The following is a 16,790-nucleotide window of genomic DNA, read 5'->3' on the forward strand; positions in this document are numbered from 1 at the left end:
CCTGCACGTATACATCCAGATGGCCTGAAGCAATTGAAGATCCACAAAAGAAGTGAAAATAGCCTTAACTGATGACATTCCACCATTGTGATTTGTTCCTGTCCCACCCTAACTGATACATATATTCTCCCCCGCTCTTAAGAAGGTACTTTGTAATATTCTCCCCAACCTTTAAGAAGGTAATTTGTAATATTCTTCCCCGCCCTTAAGAATGTACTTTGTACACCTATCCCAAACCTATAAGAACTAATGATAATCCCACCACCCTTTGCTGACTCTCTTTTCTGATTCAGCCCACCTGCACCCAGGTGAAATAAACAGCCTTGTTGCTCACACAAAGCCTGTTTGGTGGTCTCTTCACATGGACATGCATGAAATTAGCCCTTTGTCAGATGGCTAGATTGCAAAAATTTTCTCCCATTCTGTAGGTTGCCCCTTCACTCTGATGATAGTTTCTTTTGCTGTGCAGAAGCTCTTTAGTTTAATTAGATCCCATTTGTCAATTTTGTCTTTTGTTGCCATTGCTTTTGGTGTTTTAGTCATGAAGTCTTTGCCCATGCCTATGTCCTGAATGGTATTGCCTAGGTTTTCTTCTAGGGTTTTTACGGTTTTACATCTTACATTTAAATCTTTAATCCATCTTGAGTCAATTTTTGTAATAAGCAGGATGGCTGAATAGGAACAGCTCTGGTCAGCAGCTCCCAGTGAGACCAATGCAGGTGGGTGATTTCTGTATTTCCAACTGAGGTACCTGGTTCATCTCATTGGAACTGGTTAGACAGTGGATGCAGCCCACAGAGGGCGAGCAGAAGCAGGGTGGGGTGTTGCCTCACCCAGGAAGTGCAAGGAGTCAGGGAACTCCCTCCCCTAGCCAAGGAAAGCCATGAGAGACCCTGCTGTGAGGCATGGTGCTATCCAGCCCAGATACTAAGCTTTTCTCCCACGGTCTTTGCAACCCACAGACCAGGAGATTCCCTGTGATGCCTATACCACACAAGGGCCCTGGGTTTCAAGCACAAAACTGGGTGGCTGTTTGGGCAGACACCGAGCTAGCTGCAGGAGTTTTTTTGTCATACCCCAGTGGCACTTGGAACGCCAGTGAGACAGAGCTGTTCACTCCTCTGGAAAGGGGGCTGAAGCCAGGGAGCCAAGTGGTCTTGCTCAGTGCATCCCACCCCGACAGAGCCCAGCAAGCTAAGATCCACTGGCTTGAAATTATCGCTGCCAGCACAGCAGCCTGAAGTTGACCTGGGACAGCTTGGTAGCGGGAGGGACTTCCTCCATTACTGAGGCTTGAGTAGGTGGTTTTCCTCTCATAGTGTAAACAAAGCCCCCTGGGAAGTTCGGACTCGGTGGAGCCCACTGCAGCACGGCAAAGCCACTGTAGCCAGACTGCTTCTCTAGATTCCTCCTCTCTGGGCAGGGCATCTCTGAAAGAAAGGCAGCAGCCCCAGTCATGGGCTTGTAGATAAAACTCCCATCTTCCTGGGTCAGAGCATCTGGGGGAAGGGGCGGCTGTGGGTGCAGCTTCACTGTCTTGTTAATAGTGGCTATTTTCATCAATAGAGAGGATCGAGTAAGATGCCTTCATTTAAATTTTCTAAGCCAAGATGAATGTTACTTAAAAGCCAGTTTCAAAATATCTTATGCTTTGTTTTGCTTTATTGGCAATTATTAAAATGAAGCTCATCAGTCTGCAGTGAATAACTGTTGTCCTCCTTCCCACGATGTACATTTCTGCTCCTTTTCCAATCCCTGGGGAGCCTATTTCTTCTTTCTAGAAGATGTACTGAGCCACCCAGTGACGTGTACTATTGACATGCTAATTTGACAATTTTGGCATTGCCTCAATTCATGATTTTCAAACTTTACTCTTGGTTGGCTTTTTGCTTCAAAAAAATTTGACTGAATTTGCCTTCACCACTACCATCAAGGACTTTCTGGTCTCATTTACATGATTTCAGTTTAAGAATATTTGAGCTAGAAAACTATTTTCTTGTACCGCAATAACAAAATGACGTGACTACTCATACAGTACCGAACCTACACTGGCGTGGCCCAAATTCCTTAAAATAATTTACATAAGTTTATTTTTATAACCCCTTTCATTGAAGATGGGGCAGAGAAAGGCCACAATTATGTCCTTAGGGGTTATAAACTCTTGACATATAATGCCAATGGTCGGAGGGCAGGGGACAAACACATTAAAGATCCAACAAAAGATCTAAATAATGAATCACAGACACAACCCGTAAGACCACTTTATTAGGAATCCGTTTCCAAAGCATCCGTATCTGTCAGTCACTCCCTTTACTCCAGCCTCTTCTGGCTGTATTCACCAATATCGTCTTTTTGCAAACTCAGCTTTGCTGTTTAACCTGAGAACTCAAAAAGGACATCAGTTCCTCTAATTAGTAGGACTGATATTAATATTGTACCTGATAGGATCTGATATCTATAGTGAGACACTTACATTGCCTATAATTTTTATTTATTTATTTATTATTAAGACAAGGTCTTACTATGTTGCCCAGGCTAGACTCAATTCCTGAGCTTAAGAAATCTTCCCACCTTGGCCTCCCAAAGCGCTGGGATTACAAGCATGGGCCACCCCACCCAGCATAGTTTATGAATTTAGAAATTCTTTACCTTATCCTCAGACTGTTCCCAAAATACAACCATTTTTAACCCATTGATTTGATGTCTGCTTCAGTTTGTTCATGACTCCTGTTTCTTGATGAATTTTGGAATCTCTGCCGAAAACTACTTGATCAACTCTCAATCCTCTTTTCTAACCCCACCTTCATATTCTCTGTACCCATAAGCATCTGTTAAAACTTTGAGTGCTGTTACTTCTCTGATTTCAAGTGTGAGCAGTGGTTAGAACTTTCTCCTGCAGCTGAGTTAGACTACCTCAGAGACTGACAATATCTTCAACCATGGCTGAGTTAGACATGATTTCTGGACATTGTATAAAAGATTCCCCATTCTTATTCCTGTGCTCTGATACACTCAGGGGGATTCGTTGTTGCCGTTGTAATGCTTTAATTACTTGCAATAATTTATATTCCTATATCACCAGTTTGGGCAGCATGAAATAATAAAAAGAATGCAAACTCTGATATCATACAGGTCAATAATAAATTTTAAAAATTAACACCAAAATAAAATATGCATGTGGTGATAATTCAAATTGTTCCAAAGAGTTTATTATGAAAAGCAACCAATCTTTCCTGGCACTACTGTGCAGATGCAAGTTCTTTAAGCTTTTTTTAAATTAAATTTTGAGACGGAGTCTCGCTCTGTCACCAGGCTGGAGTGCAGTGGCTTGATCTTGGCTCACTGCAACCTCTGCCTCCTGGGTTCAAGTGATTCTCCTGCCTCAGCCCCCTGAGTAGCTGGGACTACAGGCAAGAGCCACCATGCCCAGCTAATTTTTGTGTTTTTAGTGCAGACGGGGTTTTACCATGTTAGTCAGCATGGTCTTGATCTCTTGACCTCATGATCTGCCCGCCTCAGCCTCCCAAAATGCTGAGATTACAAGTGTGAGCCACCATGCCTGGTCAGCTTTTTTTTTTAAGTTAATTCTAGTGATTTTTTCCATGATTCTAAATAAAACTCATATTTCTATTTCTGCAAATTGCAATCCAGTACTCCCTGCTCCTCTAATTCTTTTCCACTTTCCTTTTCATTTTTACATTTTCTACTTTGACTTTTGATAATTAAGTAATGATATTATTACTTTTCATTAATTTGTTGGTTACTTTTGTAAGTCTAAATAGTATCCTTGGCCATCTATTTTTGGTTTCATCTCATTAAAATGACAACAGTTGTTCCCATACTCCCCTCATATTCCTTCATCCCTTTCCTTCTTACTTCAGCCACATTTTAAATTGTACCTTGTCAAGGTTGTTGTGTTATGCCCAGACCGTTTGTTCCCCAAAGAAGACCACCAGAGTCCAGAGTCAAAGCCAAGTGGCAAGGATCTTTACTACAAGTTCGAACCTGGTCCCTCCATTCCACAGCATACAAGAGGGCCCTGAACAATGCGAGTGTTTGCTTTTTATAGCCTGAAAGTTACAGGGGAACAAAGGAATTCTTTTGGTTCCCGCTCTTTCAGTAAAACTTTGAACGGCTGTCCCCTCATCTGTCCCCTTATCGGAGACTTTCCTGGTGGTGTTTGTACTGGGCTTGTTTGTTTTGAGCCCGGGGGAAGTTTAAGAGATATATGGTGATATGTGGTGGGATGGGAGGATGGGATGTGTTTGTACTGGGCTTGTTTGTTTTGAGCCCAGGGCTGAGGAATGCGCCCGGCTCTTTTCATTCCCCCCTTTCTTTTCAGGTATTTTTTAGAGCCAATCTTGGGTCTTATAAGTCTGATTCTGTTTCAGCGGTTATAGGTTGGTATTGGGCTCTGAGGACCATGAGTTGTACAGTGTTAAACTTTCTTTAACGAACCGCAAAATTCTGTTAACAACACAAGGTCCTACGGTAAGCAGAAATAGTAGACTCAGCAGGGGTCCAAGGAAGGGGGCTAACAGAGAAAACATAGATGAGTTCCACCATTGGTCTGCAGCTGAAGCAAACTGCCGTGTTCTTACTTCTGTGCTTAACTTGCGTAACTGTTGGACTCGGTCTTCCACGAGTCCTGATTCATTTATGTAGAAACAACAGTCTTCCTTTAGAAACATACACGTTCCCCCTTTTTCAGCAGTGAGTAGGTCTAAGGCCCTCCGGTTCTGCAAGGTTACCTGTGCTAGGGACGTGAGCTGCCACTGGAGGGAGGCAAGGGACTCAGCTGACTCCTCCATAGCAACGGCAAATTGTTGGTAGAGCTTGTTACTTTCTATAAGGGTGTGACCTAGGGCTCCCCCAGCCAGTCCGGCCGCCATGAAGGATGCGGTGAGGGAGATTCCTGCAATGAGGGGGAGAAATATGGCTCGTGCAGGTCTCGGTCTAGGGTCTGGGTGAATAACAGCACTAGTCCAGTTACCGGTATACCCTAGGAACTCGCCAGCAGTAAGTAGAGTTAACTGGGGAACTAATGTGACAGGAAGACACAGTAGGTTGGTAACAGAGGGGCTTGATAGGTTTTTAGATAATGTTCCATTACACCAGAAGAATATGCCTGACGGAGCCCTTAAGGTGATGTTAGGGGGCGTTGCAGTGATGTTGCAGAGGCTGGAATTAGTTCCTGAGAAACAGTAGGGAAACTTCTCTTGACTGGGGTTTAGGTATAGTGGCACGTTAGGGATAGGGGCATATGAGAGGTTTTGGTGGTTGTTAGCTTGGGCAGAGGTGGATGATCCCCATGGCAGGGGGACAGCGGTTAGCGGTGGACACCCTAGAGTGGCACATAGAAAGCAGCCAGACAGGCTGTGAAGTCCTGTAAGGTTGGCAAGTTCTAATCCTTCTTGCAATAATTTTAACCAGGAAAAAGGACGTAAATCTTGTGTCAGGCGGTTTTCTTGTTGCTGGATATTTCCATGGACCAGGGGCCGTACCTGCACTAGACCCCGCCACAGATAGAGGTGACTGCTAGGCCATGTGGAGGCAGAGGAGTAATATACAGCCCCATGTTGAGGCGTGGTCCAGTGGGAGTTCCAGGGGTCTCTAACTATCCATGTATATGAAAGGTCTCTATCTCGTCTGCGATGGAAGGGCCATCTGGGATCTATCTGTTCTTCTCCACCCCACCATTGATATTTATGGATGTTACAATAGTTATAAGGGCAGCCGGCACTTTGGTGCCACCAATAGTGCTTACAATTGTATTCAGTCTGATCATACTCGGAGCATATTATTGGTGCCACTGGTTTGGCTACTGGGAAATCGGTAAAATTTAGTAAAATTGGGCTGTTGCACCCTGAGGAGGGGCAATCTGCACTGGCCACTAATTTCCCGGGCTTATGAGGTTGCCCAGGGTGGGTTTGGTTTTCATAAAGCCAGAATCTCCAGACAAAGGGATTAGGAGCTGGCTTTATGTTTTCCCCAGCGGCCACTAGGGCGACTAATGTTAGAGTTAGACTACCTAACTGCATGTTTGCCGTGAGTTATGCTGCCGGCGCAGGGTGAGTTTTAAGGGGTTGTTCTTAGCTCTGTCCACAGTCCACGTGTCCGGTGCTTCAGCCGCCGCCGCCGTGATTGGCCCCAGAAGGTCGGAGGTTGGGTCCACTGGCTTGACGTGGGTGTAGTGGATCCACGACGCAATGCCTTCTACCTTCAGGGCGGTGGGTGTGGTCAGGAGTACTTGGAGTGGTCCTTTCCACCTGGGCTCTAGGGTCTCTTGTCGGTGTCGCTTAACCAGGACCCAGTCTCCCGGCTGGTACGGATGGGGTGTCGGTGGGGGACTGGTCTCATATAGCTCTCTCAGCTTGGGCCAGATTTCTTGGTGAATTTTCTGTAAGGCTTGTAAGGAAAATAAGAATTCAGAGACATTTTCTGTTTCAGACTTAAGCAGGTCATCTTTTAAGCTAGGAACCAGGGGTGGAGGTCTGCCATACATGATTTCGTAAGGGGTGAGGCCCAGTTTGTAAGGGGTATTACGGGCCCGGAACAGAGCATAGGGGAGAAGGACTACCCAATCAGCGCCAGTCTCTATAGTCAATTTAGTTAAGGTCTCTTTTAAGGTCCGATTCATCCTTTCTACCTGTCCTGAACTCTGGGGCCTGTAAGCGCAATGTAGTTTCCAATTTGCCCCAAGGATGGAAGCCAAGTCCTGACTTACCTTAGCGACGAAAGCGGGCCCATTATCTGACCCTATCTGGATGGGGAAGCCATACCTGGGGAGGATATCTTCCAGAATTTTCTTTGCTACGACCTGAGCAGTTTCTCTTTTGGTTGGGAATGCTTCAGTCCACCCTGAAAAAGTATCTACAAAGACAAGTAAGTACCGGTACCCGTACTTTCCTGGCTTTATTTCAGTAAAATCTACTTCCCAGTAGATACCGGGCCTGGTTCCCCTGAGCCTTGTTCCTGCTGCAGCTTGAGATTGGGGGTATGCGTTGTTAAGCTGGCAGACTTTGCAACTTGTCACGATACTGCTGGCCGTCTCAGCTATATGTCTGATTTTGAGCTTGGAGCGTCTGATCAGGTCTATCATCCGCCGGGCCCCCAGGTGGGTGGTTCGGTGGATGTGTTCTAACACCTGTTGTCCTAATTTTTCTGGTAGGATGGTTTGGTCATTAGTATCAGTCCATCACCCATTCTGGATTTGTTTCAGGGGAAGTTTGTCAATCCACTGGAGATCTTGTTCTGAATATTCAGGGAAATATGGCAAGTCCCGGGGGCCCGGGTCAGGGAGCTGGAGTGCAAGGAGTTGGCTGGGAGCCTTCGCCACATTTCTTGCAGTTTGGTCTGCCAGAAAGTTGCCTTGAGCAGTTGGAGTAGTTAGTTTCTGATGCCCTGGGCAATGTACAATGGCTAATTTTTCTGGCCTCCATAGGGCTGTTAGCAGGGCTAGGATCTCTTGCTTGTTTTTTATCTCTTTTCCTTCAGCCGTCAGTAACCCTCGCTCCCTGTAAATGGCCCCATGTATATGTGCCGTTGCAAAAGCATATCGGCTGTCTGTATATACTGTCAGCTTTTTCCCCGCCCCTAAGGTAAGAGCTTGGGTGAGCGCTATCAGTTCGGCCTTCTGGGCCGAGGTCCCCGGGGGCAGGGGTTCCGCCCAGATTACCTCAGTCTCTGAAGTTACTGCCGCCCCAGCGTACCTCTGGCCTTGATGCATGAAGCTGCTCCCATCAGTGAACCAGACGAGGTCGGCGTCAGGAAGTGGGCGGTCCTGCAGGTCTTCTCGAACTCCGTGCACCTGAGCTAGTATCTCGGTGCAGTCATGGAGTGGGGCGTCCAGGTCTGGGTTGGGCAGCAGCGAGGCAGGGTTTAAGGTCGTTGGGGGCAGGAAAATTATCCTGAGAGGATTTAGTAGTAGTCCTTGGTAGTGGGTGAGCCGGGCGTTACTCATCCATCGATTAGGTGGCTGTTTGAGTACATCTTTGATGGCATGTGGAGTAACGAACCGCAATTCTTGCCCCATGACAAGTTTATCAGCATCTTGCACCATCAGAGCCGTGGCTGCAATCATTCGGAGACAAGGGGGCCACCCGGCAGCTACTGGGTCTAACTTCTTTGACAGGTAGGCAACTGGCCTCCGCCAGGGGCCTAAGTTCTGAGTTATTACCGCCTTGGTGACACCCTTATTTTCATCCACATATAAGTGGAAGGGCTTGGTAACATCAGGTAGTCCTAGTGCAGGTGCGGAGAGTAGGGCGGTTTTAATCTGTTGGAAGGCCAACTCGGCTTCGTCTGTCCAATTAAATGGTTGTTGCCCCCGTGTTGCCTGATACAAGGGTTTAGCCAGTTCTGCGAACCCAGGTATCCATAGTCGGCAAAATCCTGCCGACCCCAGGAACTCTCTCACTTGTCGGGTGGATTGTGGCCTGGGGATCTGCAGAACAGTTTGTTTCTGGGCGTCTGTTAGCCAGCGCTGCCCTCCCTTAAGCAGGTACCCTAGATATATTACCTCTGGCTTACAGATTTGAGTTTTCTTTGCCGAGGCTCGGTAGCCTAGATTCCCTAGAGCTTGTAAGAAACCCTTGGTCCCTTGGATGCAAGCTTCTTGGGTCTCAGCAGCAATCAGGAGGTCATCAACATACTGGAGTAAAATTATTTCAGGGTGTTTACGTCGGTACTCACCCAGGTCTTCATGGAGGGCCTCATCGAACAGGGTAGGAGAGTTTTTGAATCCCTGCGGCAGCCTGGTCCATGTCAGTTGGCCACTTATGCCCCTATCAGGGTCATTCCACTCGAAGGCGAAGAGCTTTTGGCTCTGAGGGGCTAAAGGCAAACTAAAGAAAGCATCTTTCAAATCTAAAACAGTGTACCATTGATGTTTAGGGTTTAAGGTACTTAGGAGGGTATACGGGTTAGGTACAGTTGGATATATGTCCACAACCCTCTTGTTGATTTCTCTTAAGTCTTGTACAGGTCTGTATTCTCCACTATTAGGTTTTTGTACCAGCAACAATGGAGTATTCCAGGGTGAGTGACATGGGCGTAGGACCCCTTGGTCAAGGAGCCAGCGGATATGCGGGGCAATCCCTCTCTTGGCCTCTAGGGGCATCGGGTATTGGCGTACCCGCACGGGGTCTGTCCCAGGCTTAAGTTCAATAAATAAGGCAGGACGGTGTTTTGCTAGACCTAAGCCCCCCGTTTCCGCCCACGCTTCTGGATACTGCTGGAGCCAAGTTGCTATGTCCTGGTCAGGGGCCGCTTTCTCCTGGTGGAGCCGGTACTCATCTTCTAGGTTTATAGTCAGGATGGACACGGTTTGATTGTGGGGGTTGGTCACGACGGGCCCCTCAGGGAGGAAATGGATCTGTGCTCCCATTTTAGTTAGCAGGTCTCTCCCCAATAGGGGACAGGGGCTCTCAGGGATGACCAGGAAAGAATGGGTTACATTCTTGGCTCCGAGGTTTACTGTTCTTTGTGTTGTCCATGGGTATTTCTTAACTCCTGTGGCCCCTTGTACCCACGAGGATTTGGAGGATAATTTCCCATTAGTTTTAACTAAGACCGAGTGCTGTGCTCCTGTATCGACCAAGAACTGGACTGGGGACCCCTCCACTTGCAAAGTTACCCTAGGTTCGGGGAGGGGGTCCGAACCCCGTCTTCCCTAGTCTTCGTCTTGAGTGACTAGTATGGGTGTAGACCTAGGGGGTCCAGGTCCCTGTCCTCGTGGTTTCTTTTTGGGGCAGTCTCTTACCCAGTGGCCAGCCCCCTTACAATAGGCACATTGGTCTTTGCTCAGATTATCATGCCGGGGGGGCCACCTAGGTTGGGTGTACTCTGGCTGTAGATGCTCTTTCTGTACCACTGCTGCCAGGACCTTGGTCATTTTTTCAGTGGCCTTAAATTGCTTTTCCTCTGGAGTATCTCTGTTATTGTAAACCCGCTGGGCTATCTGAAGGAGGTCCTGAATCCGCTTTCCCTCCAAGTCTTCTAATTTCTGGAGTTTTCTCTTAATATCTGGGGCTGCCTGATTTACGAAAGACATTACAATAGCTGCCTGACTTCCTGGAGCCTCTGGATCTATGGGGGTGTACTGTCTAAAAGCTTCCATTAATCTTTCTAAGTAGGTAGCTGGGCTCTCTGTCTTTCCCTGCAGAATAGAATATACTTTGGCCAAATTAGTGGGTTTGCGAGCAGCTGCCCGGAGACCTGCCATTAGAGTCTGGCGATAAAGGTGTAGCCGTCCCCTACCTTCTGCTGTGTTGTAGTCCCACGCCGGCCTGGTCAGAGGAAAGGTTGCGTTTATGAGGTTGGGGTTGGCAGTCGGTTGACCGTCGTCCCCTGGGACCAGCTTTCTAGCTTCTATCTGTATTCTCTCTCGCTCTTCCGTGGTGAACAAAATTCGGAGGAGCTGCTGACAATCATCCCAAGTGGGCTGGTGGGTGAACATGACACTATCTAGTAAAGCCAGTAAATCCTTGGGGTTGTCTGAAAACTGAGCACTCTGAGTTTTCCAGTTATACAGATCACTGGTGGAGAATGGCCAGTACTGGAGCCTGGGGATTCCTGTGTCATCCGGGGGTCCTATTTCCCGAAGGGGTAAAGCCACCGTGGAGTCAGGCGGCTGAGGGGGGCTGGTCCGCGAAGTGCGCCCTCGCATCCGGAAGCCCGGGTCAGAATCCCGCCCAACCAGGCAGCTCAGATACGGCTGCTGCCCGCCAAACCGGGGCAGTTCAGATCGCAAGCGCGCACCGGAAGCCCGGGTCAGAGTCCCGCCCAACCAGGCAGCTCAGATACGGCTGCTGCCCGCCAAACCGGGGCAGTTCAGATCGCAAGCGCGCACCGGAAGCCCGGGTCAGAGTCAGCTGCCTGGATCGCGGTCGCGCTGGGGCAGCCCAGATTAGAGACAGCTGCTGCCCGCCCAACGGGGCAGCTCAGATACGGCTGCTGCCCGCCAAACCGGGGCAGTTCAGATCGCAATATAGATCAGATGAGAGCCAGGGGACGTCTCCCACCGGTCTCCGCTGGCCGTCCTATAGCGCGTCCACCAGGACTGTGCCAGCTCCAGTTTCAGACCTCGCGAGTCACAGATTCGGATTCAGAACAGACACGGACAGACAAACGGAGACGAGCCAGCTCACCTATCAGTAGATCAATCCTAGCAGATCCGTTGACCAGGGGTCTGGTGGGCTTGGGGAATCCCGGACGAGCCCCCAGATGTTATGCCCAGACCGTTTGTTCCCCAAAGAAGACCACCAGAGTCCAGAGTCAAAGCCAAGTGGCAAGGATCTTTACTACAAGTTCGAACCTGGTCCCTCCATTCCACAGCATACAAGAGGGCCCTGAACAATGCGAGTGTTTGCTTTTTATAGCCTGAAAGTTACAGGGGAACAAAGGAATTCTTTTGGTTCCCGCTCTTTCAGTAAAACTTTGAACGGCTGTCCCCTCATCTGTCCCCTTATCGGAGACTTTCCTGGTGGTGTTTGTACTGGGCTTGTTTGTTTTGAGCCCGGGGGAAGTTTAAGAGATATATGGTGATATGTGGTGGGATGGGAGGATGGGATGTGTTTGTACTGGGCTTGTTTGTTTTGAGCCCGGGGCTGAGGAATGTGCCCGGCTCTTTTCAGTTGACATTTACATTCTATACTACACCATGGCCGAATGTCCATGCTTTGTCCAAAGGCTAACTCTAATCAATAAATTTTTACATAATCACATTTCTTTTGGGCCAAGATATGGGCTAACATTATGTTTTCTTCTCTGTGGGTACTGTGTTTCAATTCCGATTTATCCAGAGGAGATTGCTTCCATCACTCAGATCACATGGCCTCTATTTACTTAGACTCCATCTATTATTTCAACTCAAGCCACACTTCAATTTGATTCCTATTTAAATCCTCCTTTCTTGTACAACTTTAATTTTTTTCTGATATTGCTAGTTACCTTTCCTTGAATTATCTGTTATACCCTTGATCTTCAATCCTCCCAATCTTTCTATTATACAGCATTGTGCTTTGATCTGTTCTTCTCAGCATCCTCCTTCTGCTACTCCACACTAGACTCACTATCCTTTAGTCCTGTTCATGGTTGTTATCCAAGGACTTTCCTTCCCAGCTCGTTTGGTTTAGATCTACTGTTTCTTGTACACTATGCCTTTCTCTTTGTTGTGTTGGGTATAACTGTCAACACACCTGAGTGTGCAAGGAAATCTGGTTCTAAGATCCTGTTATGCCAGCCTCATAGGAAGTTCAATCTCAGTTATTTTGGAGCTCTTTTCTCCTCATTGCAATTGCATGAGAATCCAGGAAGGTTATGTGTTGTCCAGGAGGACAGGACAAAGGGAGAAGGGCTTTTAATCTGCAGTGTATCAGGATCACCACTGATTGTCCCATTGTTCAACATGGGTTTCGGGTGGATCTATCCATTTTTGGGAGCTTGTTAGAACTTGTATTCTGTACCCTAACGTGACATTTTCTTCTCTGTGGGTCTTGTGTTTCAATTCTGGTTTATTCAGAGGAGATTCCTTTATTTTAACCTGCAAAAGAAGTGGTGCAGAGGGAAGCTTGAATGTCGTTTTACCTGTAGCAGCCACAGGAGGGCAACTTCTCCCTTCTTCCTCTGCAGTTAAATTCATCTCGTTTCTCCTCTAAATTATAAGCTTTAAAAAATGAAACATTTTATTTATTTGTCATCCTATTTTGGAGTTGTAAAAAAAGACAGATAAAGAAAAAGAGGACCATCTTCTAGTTAAATTAATTCTGACAAGGGCCATGCAGAGTTGTTATGGAATTCTCCCGGATTTGATAAAACTCCCACAAAATGAATGTATGTTTAATTTTTTTGGAGGAAGAATGATAAAAGGAGCAATACTCACAAAGAGCATGTTGACTGAAATTGTTAACAACCATTGCATTAGGAGGTATCAACTGCTGACTGCAAGAGGTAGACATGTGGATTCTTCTTGAGAATGACAAAAAGTGACACTAGTGGCCTGACAGTGAAGAAGAGAAGGAAACTAAGAAATGCTATAAGTATAGTTGGGGGGCCTTATGTAAAGTAGCAGAAGTTGGTTGTAAGGGCATGAGCATCCAGTATAATCACTGATCTTCAAACTGAGGATGTAAAGTTTAAAGGATCTTCATTAACAAAGATGATAGTGTCTTATTTATGCAGTTCTTTACAGTTTTAGAACATGTGTTCCATTGAGGACACACGGACACAAAGAAGGGAATGACAGACGCCAGGGCCTACTTGAGGGTGAAAGGTGGGAGGATGGAGAGGATCAAATACTACTTATTGGGCAGTACGCTTATTACCTGAGTGATGAAATAATCTGTACACCAAACCCCAGTGACACCCAGTTTACCTATATAAAAAACCTGCACATGTATCCCTGAACTTAAAATTAAAGTTAAAATATTTAAGAAAATGCATGTTTTCACACAGACCTACCTTTTTGCAGCAACTTTATGAGATCAGGAGGCAATCATCATTTTACAGATGGGGCAACTTTGTTTCAGAGAAGCCAAGTGACATGCTCCAAATCAATAATTCTGTTTATGATTTTGTGGACTCTGTTTTGTGCTTTAAGACAGCTTTTTATCAAAGAGGGATTAAATTGAAGTGTATCTACTTCAGTTCCTGCAAACTGTTGAACTTTCACAAACTGTTAAGTTTCCACAAAAACGCATTTAACATTGGATTTCCTGATAAAGTTGAATAGATGGACTGTTACTTGTTACAAGTGACAGTGCTTGGGTATATATATTTTTTGTTCAAAAGTTTAATCTTTTCCTACTTATATCTTCACTAAACAATTGTATACATATGCCAGGTTTATAGGTGGCTACTAGGAGTTAATTGCTAGGGCTGTTTCTACCTGATAAAAAGAGAAAATTATATAGTTTTAAATAAAACTCAAGTACACAAGTATTAGGTACAGTATAGAGAGCTAGAGTATTAATATAGAGCTAGAAAACAGAACCCAATATGCATATCAAGGGTTTTCATTTACATTCCTACTATCATAGCCAACCCAGGAATGAATTATTAGGAATAAAGCACTATAGCAAGATGTCAAGAATTTAGAATCTAGGGTTGAAAATATAAATACGGATATGAACAAAAATAATTGAATAGCAAGTACCTGGGAAGAGGTATAAAAAAAGAAAAATTGAAGTCATTGGTTAATAAGAGAGTAAGAAGAAAAAATTGTTGTATCTTTCAGCATCCACTAATGAAATCATATTATAACATAGATATTATTGACAATATCTCTAATACCTGTGGGGCCTTGGGCACAATTTGGTGCGCAGTGTATAGTTAACAAACAAAAATTTAAAACACAGTGTTTCCTGAGCTTAGATACATGAGCTACATATTTGAAAATTAATTTCTTAAAAAATACTTAAACAACAATAGCAATTTCATATGGTTGATTTTTTGAACACTTCAAAAACTTCCAGCAGATACGAATGCAATGATTACAGAAATTGGTGCTATGTTTAAAGGTATTGTAAAATATCAAGGCCATATTCTTCATTATTTTTTCCAAAACACATGTACTTACTTTTCTAACTGTCTAAGTAAGGTGCCTCAAATATATAGTTACGTGGTTATACTGGCCTACTTCCTCTTCCTGAAAATGTCAGATAAGCTTTCACCTTAGGGTTTTACACAAGCTGTTTCCTCTCCCTCTCCCGGGAAGGTTGTTCTCTCTGAAATCCACACGACTAACTCTCACCATCTTTAAGTGCTTACTTGAATGTGACCTCAGTGAGACTTTCCCAGATGAATAGATCCAAATTATACCTGTCCCACTCTCAGTAGTTCCAATCCCATTTGTCCTGTTCTATTTTATCCTACTACACATATCGTCTTTTAACATACTATGTAATTTAGTTAATATATGATTATCTTTAATTACTTTATCTCATCCTACTAGAATTTAAGTTTTATGTGGGCGGTGATTTTTGCCTCTTTTGTTCCCTGTTTCGTAAGAGTCTAGAGCTGTGCCGTTTTATAGTGTAGCCTCTGTTCACTTCTGGCTATTTCAATTGAAGTTAAACAAACTTAAATACAATAAAAAGCTATTTCCTCAGTCTTACTAGCCACATTTCAAATGCTCAGTAGTCTCCTGAGGCTAATGGCTACCATATTGATCCATCATCACGGCCAGTTCTATCAGACTGTGAAGGGCTAGAGCACTGCCTGTCACAAAACAGGTAATTGGCCTAGTTTCTTTATGCTGCTATAACAGAATACCACAGATTAAGTAATTTATAGAAAACAGAGATTTCTTTCTTACAATTCTGAAGCTGAGAAGTCCAAGGTCTGGGGGGCCCACATCTGTTGAGGATCTTCTTGCTGCGACATCCCATGGAAAAAGGTGGGAGGGCAAGAGAGCACATGCATGAAAGAGAGAGAGAGCAAAAGGGGCCAAACTCACTTTTCTAAGAAGCCCACTCTGATGATAACAAACTGACTGTATGGTAGCATTAATCCATTCATAAAGGCAGAGCCCTTAGGACCTAATCACCTACCATTAGGCCTCAGCTCCCAATAGTGTTGTGTTGGGGATTAAGTTTCCAATACGTGAACTTTGGGGGCACAATTAAACCACAGCAGTGATCGGTAAATTGTTGAATAAATGAATGCTGAATGGCTAAATGTTAAAATAAACATTTGGAGAAAGCCGAGCTAAAATAAATCTCACATCATAGAATGAGTTATTTGGGATAAAAGAATAAATATAAACTTATCAAAAATTATTGCAGCTAAGTTTTTAGTAGTTAAGTCACAAGAACTTGAGTATATAGTGCAGCAATAATTACATAACACTCTCAGCTTCTGGATTGCAACAAATATTTACTTTCAAAGAGATTTATGGAGGACCAAAATATCTATCGGGTACCTCATTTTCCTCTAACACTTTCTTTTTTCCTTGATATTACTTGGCCTTAAATATGTCTTAGATTGTACAATTTATCATAATTCTTGTACATGATTTTTCCTTATGAATTGTGGGGTGTGATTTAATCCTTAAAAGATGTGAAGAATCTACAAAGTGGGAAAGAAACATACCTTAAATGGAATATATGACTACTATTAGAAATTCTAGCTTACCAAACAATTCTACAAATAATAGAATTATGAAATAATCTAATTCCTATTTTTCTACTTTGTTGTATTCTATAAAGTTTAAAACCATTTGCAAAAAATCGTTGTCTTCCTAAAGTATACTACACTCTCTTTTAGTGTTTATATTCACTGCTGTTTCTTTTTTTGTTGTGTGTTTGATTTGTTTTTGTTTATTTTTAAAACAACCAAAAAGATATGCACATATTTTAATTTACACTATGGTTCTGTATAATTTTTTAAAATTACTATACTTTAAGTTCACTGCTGTTTCATTTCCTTATTTAAATATTCAAAGTCTCAGTAATTTTTAATATAAAATTAGAAATTCTCACAGTTGTTATTATGGTGGCAGTTTATTCTGGCAAAAATGAATGTGCACTTTAACTGCTTAATATAATTCAAAATATAATTTAATATAATTCAAAATGTAAATACACAACAGAATTTTCACCAAAAGTTATATTTAGAATATTTATGAATATTTAAAATAAAATACTCAGGTATTAATAAGGAATTGGAAAAACATGTTGTTCTTATATTACTACCATTGTTAATGTGATCCTATGATCAGTGATCAGTCAAGTTCACGGGTGCTAGAAAAAAGTTCAAGTTGACATTCAGATCTTTGATACTCCGTAAGC

The sequence above is a fragment of the Pan troglodytes genome, chromosome 10 (genome assembly GCF_028858775.2).
Source record: "Pan troglodytes isolate AG18354 chromosome 10, NHGRI_mPanTro3-v2.0_pri, whole genome shotgun sequence".
Taxonomy (NCBI): domain Eukaryota; kingdom Metazoa; phylum Chordata; class Mammalia; order Primates; family Hominidae; genus Pan; species Pan troglodytes.